This window comes from Taudactylus pleione, unplaced genomic scaffold (assembly GCF_031769625.1).
Source record: "Taudactylus pleione unplaced genomic scaffold, aTauple2 ptg000375l, whole genome shotgun sequence".
Lineage (NCBI taxonomy): Eukaryota > Metazoa > Chordata > Amphibia > Anura > Myobatrachidae > Taudactylus > Taudactylus pleione.
The window spans coordinates 218,505-234,600 of record NW_028284776.1 but is presented as its reverse complement, the minus strand read 5'-3'; the positions used below and the strand labels follow the sequence as shown (position 1 = coordinate 234,600).

Below are 16,096 nucleotides of genomic sequence, written 5' to 3'. Positions count from 1 at the left end.
TGAGTGTCTCACCTGGGAGAGCATGCAGGGAGTTTGCTCAGAGACACTTGGAATCCTAGCAGTGAGTACTGTCCTGTGTTTTGTTGCTGGTGAGGGTATTAGGCCCTGCCAGATTCTTGTAGGGAAATCACTTGTAAAGTTAGAGCCCAGACAGGGCTAGGATTTATGTTTATGTTTTCTTTATGTAATTTTGGATATTGTACAATAAAGACTGGCGCCGACCAGCTTGTACTCGCATCCAGACTGGTGTGCTGTTTCCCGGCTGCTGTGTGTGTAAAGCTGGCCACACACTAGAACAACTTACATCCAACCAGCCAACTTGTTGATTGGTTGGAATGAAAATCTGGTAAGGAATGGGAGTAAATGATGATCAGAAATTTACTCCTAAATGCCAGAAAACAGATGAAAATGGTTGTCAGACACGTTTGTTAAATGTTTGATTTAAACTATTTGTTTATACAACAGTTTTGGTCCATTTTTCAGCGTCTGGGAGCAAGTTGCTGATTGTATTCCTTACCAGATTTTCATTCCAACCAATCTACTAGTTGGCTGGTTGGACAGATAATCTTTAGATGTGTGGCCAGCTTAAGGAAGGAGCTCATCTACCCCAGGAGAGGAACCCCGTAACCCGACTGAACGTCACAAAATATATATATATATATATAATATACACACACACACACTACAGGAGAGTAGGAGCATTGCTGCACTGAAAATCATTGCTCATAATAAATACCTGCAAGTTTCTATCAGTGCCTTCTTTAGCCTGTTTGCTATTTGTTCACTGAAGGCTGACAGCATATGACTGCACAGCAGTTTCCCATGGTTTACCTCTAGATCTGTACACAGCTAGCAAAGCAGACTCTGGAGGCATTTACAGTATGACATTAGCAAATGGAAGAAAATTAAATCTGTGCACCTCCAATGCATAGTGTGGACTATTGATTTCTTAATGTTGCCCTAAGGAATAGCAGTTTCTGTCCTAAAAAATAGTAATTAAAAATCTAAACATGGGGAGCAAAACAGATGCTTACAAAGCTTTCTCTTTATGGTGAAATGTGATATGTAGTACTAAAGCTGTATACACACACAACAATTTTTTTAATGAACGATTTTAGTAAACGATTTTTTCCCTTGAAAAAATTAACTAAAATCGTTTACTAAAGTTGTTCATTTACTAAATGTAATGAACGATTTTTATGAACTACAAACGATTTTTGCATATTAACTTAATGAAAATCGTTGAGTTGACAAGTCTGACTGAACTACAAGCGTGAACGCGCATGAACAATAATCGTTCATCGTTTGACTCAGAAAGTGAACGATTTTTTCAAACGATTATCGTTAAACTATATCGTTTAACGATAATCATTAAAAAAATCGTTGTGTGTGTATGCACCTCAAGCATTAGAGATAAGTGGGTCTGGTTCTCAGAGAACCGGACCCACCCAAATTTCGGGGATCCGGGACGATCCAAGCCACAGCTCGGATCTCCCTGCCTGCCCCGGATCCCTCTCCAAAGCAAAACCTTGAGATCCAGCTCTTGGATCGCGAGGTTTTGCATTGAGCAGGCTTAATGCTTATTGGCTCAGCCAATCAGCGTTAAGCCCATTGAATATGGGCACAGGAGGAAGTAAGGAAGATGCCGCCCGCCCATCCCCCTGACACCGCAGGCACCCCCTGCTGCCGACCCCCACTGGCAGCATCCCCCGCTGCCGACACCCTGCATTCAGGACGCCACCGGCACCCATGCACTGCCGACCCCATCAGGACCCCCACACTGAGCACACCGCTGGCACTCCCGCTCTGCCGACACCCTGCACTGAGGACACTGCCAGCACCCCTGCACTGTTGCCCCATGTACTGAGGACACCGTCAGCGACCCCACACTGCCAACACTGCTGGCACTCCCACACTTATGACACCACCGGCACCCCTGCACTGCTGACACTGTCAGCACACATGCACTGAGGACACCACTGGCACCCTCGCTTTGCCAACAACATGCACTGAGGACACTGCCAGCATCTCCGCACTCCCACACGTACTGAGGACACCGCCAGCAACCCCACACTGCCGACACTCCCACACTGAGGACACCACCGGCACCCCTGCACTGTCAGCACACATGCACTGAGGACACTGCTGGCACCCCTGCTTTGCCGACACCACCGGCACCGTGCACGAAGGACACTGCCTGCACCCCCGCACTACTGCCCCACGTATTGAGGACGCCGTCAGCGACCCCGCACTGCTGCTACTCCCACACCGAGCAACCACGCACAGCCGACACTGTCAGCACTTCTGCACTGAGGACACCACTGGCACCCCCGCTCTGCCGACACTGCCAGCACTATGCACTCGGGACACTGCCAGGACCCCCACTCTGCCAACACCGCCACACTGCCAACACCGATGGCACTTACGCATTGAGGACACCACTGGCTCCCCGCACTGCCGACACTGCTGTCACAGTGAGTGCATCCAACTCACACTGTATAACACACTGTATCCATGTTGGAACTTGGAAGCTGAACTGCCACATGTTAGTGCCGCCCACTGCTGTCGCTTAGCTTAGTCAGCCAGCTAGCTGGATGCAACCTTTTGGCCCTAAACTAGATGAAAAAATTTATATTGTGAGGTGGTCAAAATTGATTGGAAATAAATGTTATTGAGGTTAATAATACTGTAGGAACAAAAACAGGCCCAAATTATGTGATTTTCTGTTTTATCATTTAAAAAAAAAAAAAATACAGATCCAAAACCAAAAAACAAAACACGCAGGGGCGGTTTTGGCAAAACCAATCCAAAACCAAAACACGGGGGTCGGCGCACATCTCTACTAAGCATACGTTGGGGGAATCTAATACAACGGAATACTTTTACTGGAGAGAGATAAAAGAGAGTATTACTACTATCACAAGTTGGAAATCAATAGTTGCAAACAAGTTTTAGTTCTAAAGCACTTGTAATGCGAGTCCTGAAACAATTAATTAGGATCAGGTCCTGCAGTAGTTATTTTGTATATCTGAATGAAGCAATCTAAATTATTTGTAGTGCATCCTTAGCAAAGCAGGGCAATCTGTCCTCCGTGCACATGGAAATAGGAAATAAGTCAAATATATGAAATAAAATGTACAGAATAATGGAGGTATTTCTAACTCATTCAGCTTTTCCATTAGACTACCGGGTCGCACATGAGATCATGTTCATGCACCCATCCTAGGCCCAACCCAGCTAAGACCCCATACAGACAGGCGGCCCAACCCAGCACTAATGCCGGGTTGATGAGGGCATCGGCATTACGTGTGGAGCCGCCGCTTGGAGATGATCTCATCTCCAACGCCGGCTCTTCCTATGCAGAGAACAGGACCCAGGCCGCATCGACCTGGATTACCCGTTCACACTGCATCACAAGCAGTGTTGAACACCCGTTCAACCATTCTCGTGACCAGGGTTGAAATACCAGATCACTTGACCCTGTTTGTTTCAACCCTGACATTTCATACTGCACAGTAACCCAGGTTGCTGCATGCTCATGTGCAATAACACGGGTTATTGCTGCTCGTGGTACTGTCATTATTTTAATATTCTTTTTTACATGTAGAGTACAAGGGCCAGTGGGCCTTTGATGCTCGGGCATGCTTTGGTTTTCCAAGTGCCATCATGCCACCTGTAAAGAAAAATATAAATTTTAAATATGAATCACTATTACCACCATACCCAAAGCCTCGGGAGTGCGGAGAGGAGCTTTAGAAGATTTACATTGGGAAATTTCCATATAAAGTATATGTCAATGTTAACATGCTGCATGTTGACATTAGGACCATGTCGACATTTTCATGTCAACATAATGAATATTTACATTATGAATGTCGACAACATATACCGAACTCTATTTAATTATCTACAATAGCCGCAAGGTGCCAGTGTTCCGACCCTGGTTTTCAACAATCATGCCTTTCCTAAAGCATCATATAGGGCCAGATTCTGAGACTGGGAGGTAATTGGGCTTGGCTAAACAGACACCATTATGGGAGTGTCGCAGGCAGGGCCGGTGCTAGGTATCCAGCGCCGTCCCCCCACAGTATAAAATAATAACAGAAGCAGGTGGGTGGAGGGAGGGGATCTTCTACAGCCGGCGCCCCTGTGCGGCTGCACACATGGAATGTGCCAGGAGACGGCCCTGGCTCTCGTCATTGAAAGCAGTTGGTTACCGAGACTCTTCAGTGTTCTCCCCAAAAATTTTTTCCAGTCGGGTGGCATCAAGAAGTAGCCGGGTGGGGGCCTTCGCAATTATGCGTGCGCCGGGAAAAGGGGTATCTCCCTTACCATACCAGCCCGACAGATCTCAGGCTGCTCCCCCACTGTAGATATCCCCATAGCAAGTGCCCCCTGTATTTGTGCCCTTTATACAGTGCCCCCTGTATTTGTGCCCTTTATACAGTGCTCCCTGTAGTTTTCCCCTTTATACAGTGTCCCCTGTAGTTTTCCCCTTTATGCATTGCCCCCTGTAGGTTTGCTTTGCCCTTATGCAGTGCCCCCAGGCTGAAGTAGTACCCCTATGCAGTGCCCCCAGGCTGTAGTGCCCCTATGCAATGTCTCCAGTCGGGTCCCTTATGCAGTGCCCCCAAGCTGGCGCCTTATGCAGTGCCCCCAGGCTTAAATAGTGTCCCTTATGCAGTGCCCCCAGACTGGCCCCAGCCCAGAACTTACCTTAACATGCTCGGCGCTCGCTCTCCCACTCCCACTTCCGCTGCCTCGCTCTGACTGGATCTAATAGATCTAGCAGGCGTGCAGGGCAGTGCATCACTGGGAATGCTTGCCTCTGAAGCGATCGGAGGCTTCTTTAGCCTCCGGTCGCTTCAGAGGCCAACGTTGCACAGCAGGGGTCGGCAAGGGTGACTGGGAATGCGGCGGGGGAAAGTGCCGGGTGGTAGGCTGTTTCTGCCGGGCGATGCGCCCGCAGAAAACAGCCTGGGGAGAACACTGCTCTTAACCGCACACAATGGAAGCCATACTGCTCAGACCAGAAACTATACCTGCCATAGGCTGGTGCAAGTTTCAATGGGGTGACCGATGGTGCGTTTAAATATGCACAAGACAGTAATGCAGCCACTATAGATGCTGTGAGTGGGCGTCTCACACCTTGCACTTTCTTAAGCACAGATGTGCATCAGGGAAGAACTTGAAGCGGGATTAGAAGATGTGTGCACTACGGCAAAAGGCGCACGGATGGCTGTGACTGTGTCTGACTCAGAATCAGGCCCATGACCTTAACATTATGTGACATTCATATTGACACAATTCTCCAGCACCAGCATTACTAATTATAATTACTTAGATTTACAGAGAGGATTTCCAATTACATTAATAGATAACAGTATTGGAAAACAAAAGTGTAATTAAGAGACACTTTAATATACAGGGCATGGAACAGGAAAAATACAATATCATGATAATCATTTACCTAAGGTTTACTGTCCTTGAAATGGTTAATCACTCATTAACAGGTGATCACTTAAAGCAGAGGTGGGGAACCTATTTTTATCTACCAAGGGCCATTTTGATATATATAACATTATTTGCGAGCCCGATGCAGACCACGTCCTTCCGTGTGATGTCACACAGGGGCAGGGCCACAATCACTGGTGATCACAGCAATGCCCGAAGCATCCTGAGGATGTTCCAGGGAGCTGTAAGGGCAGCAGTGTGACCATCTGAAGTGTCCTAAAGACGCTCCAGGCGGCACTGCTGCATAGATTCTGGCTGCAGGGTGCCATTCTAGGCACCATGTTAGCCAGATGAGTCTAGCAGAAAAAAACTCAGAGGGCCAGACCAAATGATTCCGCGGGCCTTATATGGCCCCCGGACCTGAGGTTCCCTATCCCTGGTTTAAGGTAACAATTACTTTAATTAAACAGATTAAGAATCTGGTGATGTAGAGCAATGCAGTATTTACTGGCAAGCCTACTTATATATATTTTATTAAGTATTCTAATTAATAGTGTTGGCACATGGAGCATATAAGAGAATTAGATGATGGTAAGAATGTATGACCCTTTGAGACTAGCCTGGCGAAGGGCTCTGATGTTCGTTTTAATATTTTTGTTTATGTATCATTTACTAAACTTCCGGAGGACGCAAGCAGACTGCGCAGATTACCTGCGGCTAGTTGAATATGTTCTTAGTGTTACAATATATCAAATTAATGGACAGCCCTGCTGTGATTGTACTTGAAATCCAAAGTAACAAAACTTTCAATTGGTCTGTCTTAAAATCATAACTGGCAGCCAAAAAATTCCAGAGCCAAAACTTGGAAATGTCCCAGAAAATTAAGGCAAATTAAAACTATAAACACTCCAACAGCAGTTTTAGTGCTGAAGCAATGGCCTACTCCTGAGTTTACCACCTATATTCCATTACCAATCTCTGGGGTTGCAGAGATTAGAAACATTTTCAAAAACTATTCAACAAAATATTCACTTTGTGCTGAGAAATTCTGCATGACTTAAGCTGCATACACAAACAACGATTTCGTTACCAACGATTTTATGAACGATTATCTGTCAGATTATCTGTCAGATTTTTTAAACGTATAATGAACGATTTTTTTGAACTACACACGATTTTTGCATATTAACTTAATGAAAATCGTTGAGTTGACAAGTCTGAATGAACTACAAACTACAAACGTGAACGCGCATGAACGATAATAGTTCATCGTTTGACTCAGAAAGTGAACGATTTTTTCAAACGATTATCGTTAAACGATAATCGTTCAGAAAATCGTTGTGTGTGTATGCAGCTTTACTGGTGGAATTTGAAGTGTTGCTAGTCTTACCCCGTCCACACAACATAGCAGAATGACCACCATTATTTAAGCACTAATCGCAAATGCAAATATAAAAATACAGTGCAAAATGGCATTCCGCCGAAGAGCAAATCAAGAGTGGAACGTGAATATTGTATAGCCAGAACTTTGCATCTCTGCTAAATAATCTGTTCCAACTAAAAACTATATTTAAGATTAATATGGCGTAATTTTGCTCATCTCTATGGGATTGCATTAAATTATTTATGTTCAATGTGCTCCTAACAGTAATTATTTAATTCGGTCTAGGAGCCAGACCCGTTCGCTATATGCGTACGCTAACACTGAGCGTATGCAAATTTACCAAATTGACGTCATGGGATGCGATTGCTCGCCAAGGCATAAGCACACCCACTTTGGCTGTGCGAGCAATCGCTCTGCGTATGCTGACACCCTTTAGCGTATGTAGAGACGCCCACTGGCTGACGTCATCTCCAGGAAGTGTATTAAAACACTGGTACATCGAAGACCATCGGATGCAAACGCAGTGCTTGTGGTAGCCTTACCCTACCGCAAGCTCCACTGGGCTGTCTTTGCAAGGCGAGCGAGCGGTATGCGATCGCAGTGAGTAGTTCACGCACGCACAGAACAAAGTGTGCGCATGCGCGTACGCAGAACATCGGGGCGCTTGCGAGCGCACGCATATAACGAACGGGTCTGAATCAGGCCCTAGGTCACTAATAAACTTTTTAGAAATATGGGAGGAGCCCATTATCTTATTTTGCAAATGGCTCAGATTGGAAAGTATAGATATCTGCATGCATCTAGCACTTCACACAGTAACTATAAATAAACAAAATCCTACTTTCATCTAATTATCAAGAATGGAATGCCTGAGACCGACATGCACATTGGGATCGGGGAGGTGTCTGAGGTGCAAGACCCACTCCACGCCAACAGCTCTTACTGCCGCAATGGACAGTGTACAGACCTGCAGAGGAGGACCCTGCTCCAGCACAGGTAAGTATTGCAGGAGGGTGGGCTGTGATGATCCGGCATATTACAGTTCCATATTACTAGTTTGAAATAATTATAATAAAAACTCAGTATCACTGATATTCTTCAAACTGAGAAATGTTGGTAAGTAAAATCAACTTCTACTGTATTTTACCCTTATTTTATTGTAATTACTGTAAAGTGCACTAGAAACATAACTGCAAATACTAGACTTAGAATGAAACATCCCATTCCCTGCATGTACAGTTTGAATATCAAAATAAATAATCAATAAACAACTGATAAAAGTGTAATACCATGTTATATTGACAAAATAAAAAAAAGCTATTTTATTATTTGTACTTGAACTTGAAATCCGAGAAAGACCCATTTAATGGATCCTGACAAATGTGGCTCAAGCATTTGTTACACTGTGGGGCATATTCAATAAGCAGAGGGCTTTTATTGCCCAGGGCTATTATATTCCGCAGTAAGCCTTATATCCTGCGGTAAGCCCCACCCCACGGCTAACGCACGGTAAGGCATAGATTGAGAACTAAGGGGTATATTTATCAAAATTCAATTTTACTTTCATTTTTATGTGCGATTTAGCTCACCTCAAACCCAGTGGCAAACGCAGGATTTTGAAAGTGGGGTTTCCAAATAATTGGTTACAGACCCAATGACAAAAACGTCTAACCAAAATAAGCCTGCAACATACACTTTATTGTGTACTTCAAGTGTTTTAATATAAATAATATAAATAACAAGGCATCTGGGCATAAAGCTTACTTATGCACAATGTGTAACAGTATGTACGTACAAAATTTAAACTACCAGTGCAATTTCAACATTTGAACCAAACGTAAAGTAATTTAACAGTACTTTAAATGGCAATATGTCCCAGTTCCATACTACGGTTATGGAGGCCAATAAACTCTGCCAGGACATGATCTACAGCAGGAGGGGTTTTATTATGTATATGGAGCAAAGCTAAACCATTCAGATGGGTTTTTAGAAGCTTTAGAGAACTAAAGCTGCGCTCTGCTTCACAGGTAGTGACTGGAAGTACACATAATATCTGAAGTAGGGTGTTTATATTGGGATATGCCAGCTTACTAGCATGGCAAAGAGATTCAAAAGGTGTGGAGGGGAGAATGGCAGTATCTTGAGCTTTCCAATGATTTTTCCATAGCATCAGCTCAACATGGAATGTTCTTGGAGAAGGAAGATCTTCCTCATACATATTAGTGAAATTAGTTATCATTTGGCTCTGATCTGCACTGTCTGTAACAATTACAGATGGAATGATGGTCAGTGCTGTCATGGCTTTTGTCTGATGATCAGAGAAGCGAACATCAAGCTCTGTAATAAGGTGATCAAGATATGGGACAGTAATGACACGCCTGTAATAGATTTCAGGATTTTCTGCTGGCACATTGCTTCTATGGGTTTGATGACCACAGGTAGGTGGGAGACTAGGTGTAACTCCTAACATTAATCCTAGATCACTGGCTTTCTTAAAGAGCATGGCATGTGCATTTTCAATATCCTGTCTGATTCCTGCCATTGTAACTTTTAGAACCTCAACTGCAGAACAGGCCTTCACAATGTCATTTGCTTTAGCTTGTAGTAAGACAGTAAGTCCTTTAACAAATGACATACAGTGCTGTACTACTACTAAAGTAATGATGTGGTCAAAGGTGCAGAGATTTGGCATCAACCACACTATCTTTGCTCCAGGGTGCTGTATTTTCTGATGCTGGATTATAAATGTCCACAAAACATTTCACTATTGCAGGATACAAGTCAAGGAAGGTCTCCAGTGCATGATGTTGTTCTATCCAACAGGTCCTGCACAGAGACTTCAACCTTTTTCTTGTAGCTTCTGGGCACTCACTAGAAATAGCAGCCTCAAGAGCAGTTTGGCGTTTTGGGTGAGAGTCAAAAAACGTGTGTACTCGATCCACAGCACCAAACATATTCCTCACCATTGGAATACTAGAAGCTGCCATGATGGCTAGGTTTAAAACATGGGAGCAGCAATGGGTATAGACCGCCTTTGGGTACTGCCGAGATATAATTGCAGCAGCATCTTTCACCTTCCCTGCCATTGACTCTGTACCATCATATCCCTGACCACGAAGTTTGTTCAAAGAAAGTCCGGCCATATTAATGCCTGTGAGGATTTGTTGTGCAATATTTTGCCCAGTGACCCCCTCGCTGCATTCTTTAAATCTTGGGAACTCCTCTCTAATTAAACCTTCTTTACTGACAAATCGAATGACAAGTGCTAGTTGTTCTTTATTGCTGATGTCCGCTGTTTCATCAGCTATGACAGTAAAGAATTCATCCACATCTGCAACTATCATCCTAGTCAGAATGTTTCCACAGATGTCTATGATTTCTTTTTGAACCCGCCAGCTAGTGTATCTTGAATTTTTGGCTGACTTACTTAGATGTTCTCTCAACTCACTGTCTCCCTCACTTCTGTAATCTAATATAGCCTTGAAGTTGCCTTTGTTAGCAGAGTCACCTGCGTCACTGTCTCTGTGGCCTCTTATTTTGTCGCCCACACAGAATGATGGCGCTAATTATTGGTCTAAGCTTTGCTCGATTTTCTTCAAAATTCCTACCCGTTTCTGCAAATAGATGGTGGTCCACTGGCTTCTGGAGTCCCTTTATAAGTGTTTTTAAACTCTGTGCCTAGTGATACAGCATTCATATGGGTTAAACTCACTTGGTGCTTATTTAATGCACTAACCATTTTTGTCCAGTTAGAATATGGCACAGATACAACGTTTTCTGCTGCATCACTTGGCAGAGAGAAAAGAGTACAGAAAACACAAAGTCCAGCATCAAGGGATTTGGCATATGCCAGCCATTTGAATTGTGACAGAAAGTCATGTTGGAACTTATGTTGCTCCCATACATCAGCTCTTTTGGAAATGTAAAATCTTTTGGGGGTCTATAAAAATTCTCTAGAACATTGAATTTCTCTGCATCGCTAAGGGAATGAGATAGAGCAATGCTGATGTCCAGTTGAGATGGATTAAGCTGTTCCACAAATAGAATACTCGGTGTATTCCATGTGTCTGCCTCATTATCTGAGCATCCTTCTGAAAGACCTGGACAATCGTTTAAGTATATTATTGATGTGGTTATTTCAGCAGAGGATGCTCCTGCCTCACTCTGAGTCTACCTCCAAAAGAACTGTGCCAGGGTGCTCTACCAAACAGCTATCAGAAGCAGTGGAAGCCGTCACTGATGGCAGCGCTGTAGCTTTTGAAGCTGCTTTAAAATATTTCTGGATAGCACCCTTTTGTTTACGTGGCCGCTTTGACATTGTTCTTATGTCGGAAACAACTTGTGACTTCTCTATAAGATACAATTAAAGTAAAATAAGTAAAAAAAAATATTAAAATTATATGGTATGATCATGGATGAAAACAAAACACATTCCTACCACATACTAATGGTGGGTACACACGGTCAGATAAAGTGTACGATTTAAACTATAACAATCAGATCATTATCGCTCAAATCGTACACTTTAACGCCCCCTCAAACAATGGTCAATGAGCGGGCATGAATGGTCGATAACGATATCTAGAATCGCCCATGCATGCAGGCCAACATGGTCAATATCGACCATGTTAGCCTGTTTACTATAGGGACCCATGATCAACAGTAGTGGAGGGGGGGGGGTGTTGCTGCATGTGCTGGATGCTCGATCCAGCATATGCAGAACGATCAGACAACGATCGTCTGATCATTGTCTGAAACAAGCAACGATACCCCCAGCATTGATACTGCACAATCAAAATAACCCCTCCCCCCCTGCACACTACACAACACTGACACAGACAGATACACATACACACACGGCAGCGCTCACCTACAAAACACGAATGCAGAGCCAAAATACATACAGCAGGGATCTGGCTTAATTTATTAAATATTATCCTCCCATCACCCCCCCCCCTCCCGTCCCGGGAATAACATACACCAATCATCTGGCATAATCTAATAAATATTATCCTCCCATCACCCTCCCCCCCTGGGAATAACATACAGCAAACAGCAGCTGGCATAATCTAATAAATAATATCCTCCCAGGAATAACATACAGCAGACAGCTGGCATAGTCTAATAAATATTATCTGTTCGATTTGGCATGTTCATGCACAAATCGAACAGCAAATCCCACTTCAAAACAAACTGCAAATCCCTGACTGAATAAAACTGCTTAATGCTTTCAATTTCAGCATGAGCAGTTCGTTTTTACACAGATACATGCATACATCAGTAAGATGCATGCATGTATCTCACTTTACCAATTTTAGAAACAGTTAAATTTAGAAAAAAAATTACGTGGGGTCCCCCCCTAAAACAGAACCAGCCCCAGACTTTTCATAGCCAGTCCTGGTTGTCTAAGTATGGGGAAAAATTGCATAGGGTTCTACTGAACTTAGCGCAACCAGCACTGGGCTCTGATCCAGTCCTGGTTCTGGAATTACGGGGAAAAAATTGCGTAGGGTCCCCCTGTAATCTCCAGAACCAGCACCGGACCCTTTCTAGTGGGGGTCTGATGCCACAGCCAGGGGAGCCCTATCACCGGGCCCCCCAGCCGCAGCATCAGCCTTGACCACTAGTCAGCCCAATAAAGGGGTCCCCCTCTGCAGGGCACCCCTAACCCTGCTCAAATCGAAAGCATGAAGCAGGTCTATTCATTTGGGGATTTGAAGTTCGATTTTGTGTTTGATTTCAAATCCAATGATAGTAAATAAGGGATTTGTGTGTTGGTCTATGTAAAAGTACCGATGTTTTTCCGATGTTCGATTTGAGTGTGATTTGAGTAAAATTCGGTTTTAAATTCGATTTGGCCTTTAGTAAATACACAAATGCAAAATCGAATGCCAAATCACTCAAAAATCAAAATCGAACTTTAGTAAATTTACCCCTAAGTGTCCATAGCTATGTAGTTATCCTGTGCAGTAAACCCTGAGGGTGCACTTAAAGCAGATTTCTGTTTGCACCCTCTTGAGGTGCGAGCACAACGGGCAGTAATTGAACAGCTCCGGGCACTTTACCTGTAAGTCCCGCAGCTAATTGAATATGCCCCTGTCTGTTTTGCATATCATGTTTCAGTCAGGTTCTTTTTCTTCGCAGAGCACTGATAGAGATGGGAGCTGAACAGGAAGGTATTGGATTGACTGAAATAGTATGATAAGGTTGCTGAGGAATATCAGCATGAAGCCAACAAGTTGGGAATAGCCAGGAAAATAAAACATGACAATATGGCTCTGCAGCCATGTTTCCAATTGTGTTAAAAGCTATTGAAAACCTTATCTATTTCAAGTATCCTCTCTTCATCTAATGTGATGAAAATGTCTTGCTCTACGCTTTAATTAATCAAAAGGTCTATAAATATATATGCGGGTCCAATTATTTTTAAGATTTTATTTATTTTTTTTTTTTCAAAACGTCCATAACAGCAACCATGAAACCTACAGCGGACAGTGAGGTGGAGCTTCTGCTTGACACCAACCACCAGATGTTACATCATGCTATATACTATCCTGAAGGTTGGATGCCCTGCTTTATAGGAACTACCTTGTGAAAAGCCCAGCCATTCACTACTAGCCAACATGTGGGAAGTCCTACTATACACTCATCACCAAATGATATGTCCTATACGCACTGGACACCAGATGAGTGTGAAGACTAAGGAGCTGATTCAGACCCTCTCGCTAGGATGCGAACGCTCTTAGCTGACCGATAGTTGCGATCTGCGCATGCATCACATTGCGCGTGCGCAAACCACTGTGAAAGATCCGAATGCGTTCGCTCGTTGCACATAGACAGCCCAGCAGAATGAGTGACAAGAGAAGCCGTTTGTGGGTGGTGACAGGGGCAGACCACTAGAAACGGAGGAGTGGAGGTGTGAACGCAGGCGTGCCTGAGTGTCTCAATGCTGTTTCAGAGGCGTGCAGTGCTTGCGGCCAGGTATAGTCAACCTCAAGCGCATCCGATAGTGCTCGATGTACCAATGGTTTCATGCGCTTCCAGGAGATGATGTGCGCAAGTGGGCATCTTATGAATAGCCGGTGGGCGTTTGCATACACAAGTGATCGCACGCCAAAACATAGTGGGCGTGCTAATGCCTTGCAATTGCCTGCTTTGCTGGGCGTGCACTGGATTTGCATACGCAGGGTGCGAGCGAACACATCTAGCGAACGGGTCTGAATGAGCTCCTAAGTTCCTACACACTGGCCACCAGCTCCTGATTTTCTATATCTTATCTTGAAGACAAAACATAGCTACTGATTGATTGCCCAGCTATTATCTAGCCGAATAGCCTGATTTTAAATCATTGCATGGCCTGGGTTCTTTGGAGTAACTTTTGTAAATTCTAAGGGGTAGATTTACTAACCTGCAGTTTGTCATAACCACCAATGATCACCTATGTATTTAAAGCGGCAACATAAATAAATATTAAACAAACCTAGTTTAGTGTTTATTACAGTTGTTGTTTTAAATCCATCCGTCAAAGCTGCTGATCATTGTCGGCTTTGACAAACCTTGGGTTAGTAAATGTACCACTAAATTTATTTCTTTTTTTTACTTCCCATCAGAATACGTTGGATCAATCCAGAAACGAGATAACAGGTAAGACTTAAGTCAGGGATTCTGGGCCTGATTCAGAGCCGCTCGCTGTTTGCGAGCGCTTGCTCTGAATCAGGGCGGCGTTTTTTTTTTTTTTTCGGCCTTCAGGCCACTCGCTAAGCTGTGGGTGACCACCTACAGCTTTTGCGAATGGCCTGGCGATTATCGCGACCATCGGGCGTGCGAGGAGACCCTGTGGTAGGGTCTCAGCTCTCACAAACCCGAGTGGACTTCCTGCTCCGCCCACATACGCCAGGCGTTCCCAAGGGAACGCCTTTGTTTGTGCAGCCACCCCCCCCCCTCCCCGCCTACAAAACAGGGCGAGCTGTCAATCAACATAGACAGCCGCCACGCCTTGTAGCGAGCAGTACGGGTCCCGCGCATGCGCACGCCGGAGGTGGTGCATGCGCAGTCGGGGACCATCGACCCGCTCGCGAGCGGGTCTGAATCAGGCCCTCTGTTTCACACTTTTATTTGAATTAAATGAAATTAAAGTGTGGCATTTTTTTCCTCTCTAGGTTTGCCATCTTTAACCGTACCCCCAGAGGACCGGACCCAATATCAAATAGTTACTGAAGGTTTGTGGTTTTTTTTCTTTTATTCCGCATTCCCGTCCAAATAGCATTTGCAGCGATCTTGCCTGTCACAACCATTTAGATTTTTCAGCATGCCTGGCTACAGTTTTTGAACTTGACGAATACTATAGCTGGGGTCTTGTATTCATAGCTTTAAAACAATTAAGATGGCGACATTTCCCCCAGGAACTATTTAAATATCAAATTTACTTTTGCTACTTTTCAAGTATGGCCAAATGCAACAGAAATCCCCATTTATATATACATTAACTAAGTATTTTCATTGCCCATTAAGAGAGAATGTGCATAGCATAATGTACAGGACTCTGCTAACCTAAAAGAAAGGCATTGTAGTTACTTCAGAAGGGACCTCGCTTTCTCTCATGATAAGAAAAGTGGTCTGACCAGTTTTACTTTCCATGCCTGTAAAAGTTTGATAATACAAATTTAATAGCTTTGGCCATGTTTTATAGATACAATCTAAATGAGAATTTCTATGACTGTGGAGAACTTCAACTGAAATAACCTAAATGCCCTAGCAAAGCAGCAGACTTGTAATATGGGCCTGATTCACTACGGATTGCTATTGCGATTACGCACGCAGGTCTGTTGCAAAAATATGCTAATGACTGCAATCGCAAAACTATTATAGAGACGCCCAAAGCCAGCATAGAGACGCAAAAACGGCTTTCGCACATCTGTAATACCTTGCAGTCCTGCGTATACATTGGGAACATCAAGTAACATCGGCCCCTAACGCACAATTACAACAGGTCTGACCTTATTCAGAAATTGCTACCTCGTCGCACGCAGTGAGCACTCAAGCTGTGTATATGCCGTAGCAGTGGCCAATTTATGCATGCCCATGCAACGGCGTTCAAACGAGCATACCTGCGTTTCTCTGACAACTCCCCCATCACCACCCCAAACATTGATGTCCCGTCCCTCTGTCTGCGATGGCTTTGTAGCTGCGCGAGAGATCGCAGTGCGAGCACAATATTAACTTGTGCATTGCAGTGCATACGCATGCGCAGTACGCAAC

The 16,096-nt window shown here is 44.1% G+C and overlaps 1 protein-coding gene across 1 annotated transcript in view; it reads right to left on the bottom strand.

The window, feature by feature from the left end:
* The window catches only part of TEX11 (testis expressed 11), a 358,563-nt gene that overhangs the window by 246,167 nt on the left and 96,300 nt on the right, over positions 1 to 16,096 (bottom strand). The window lies entirely within an intron of this gene.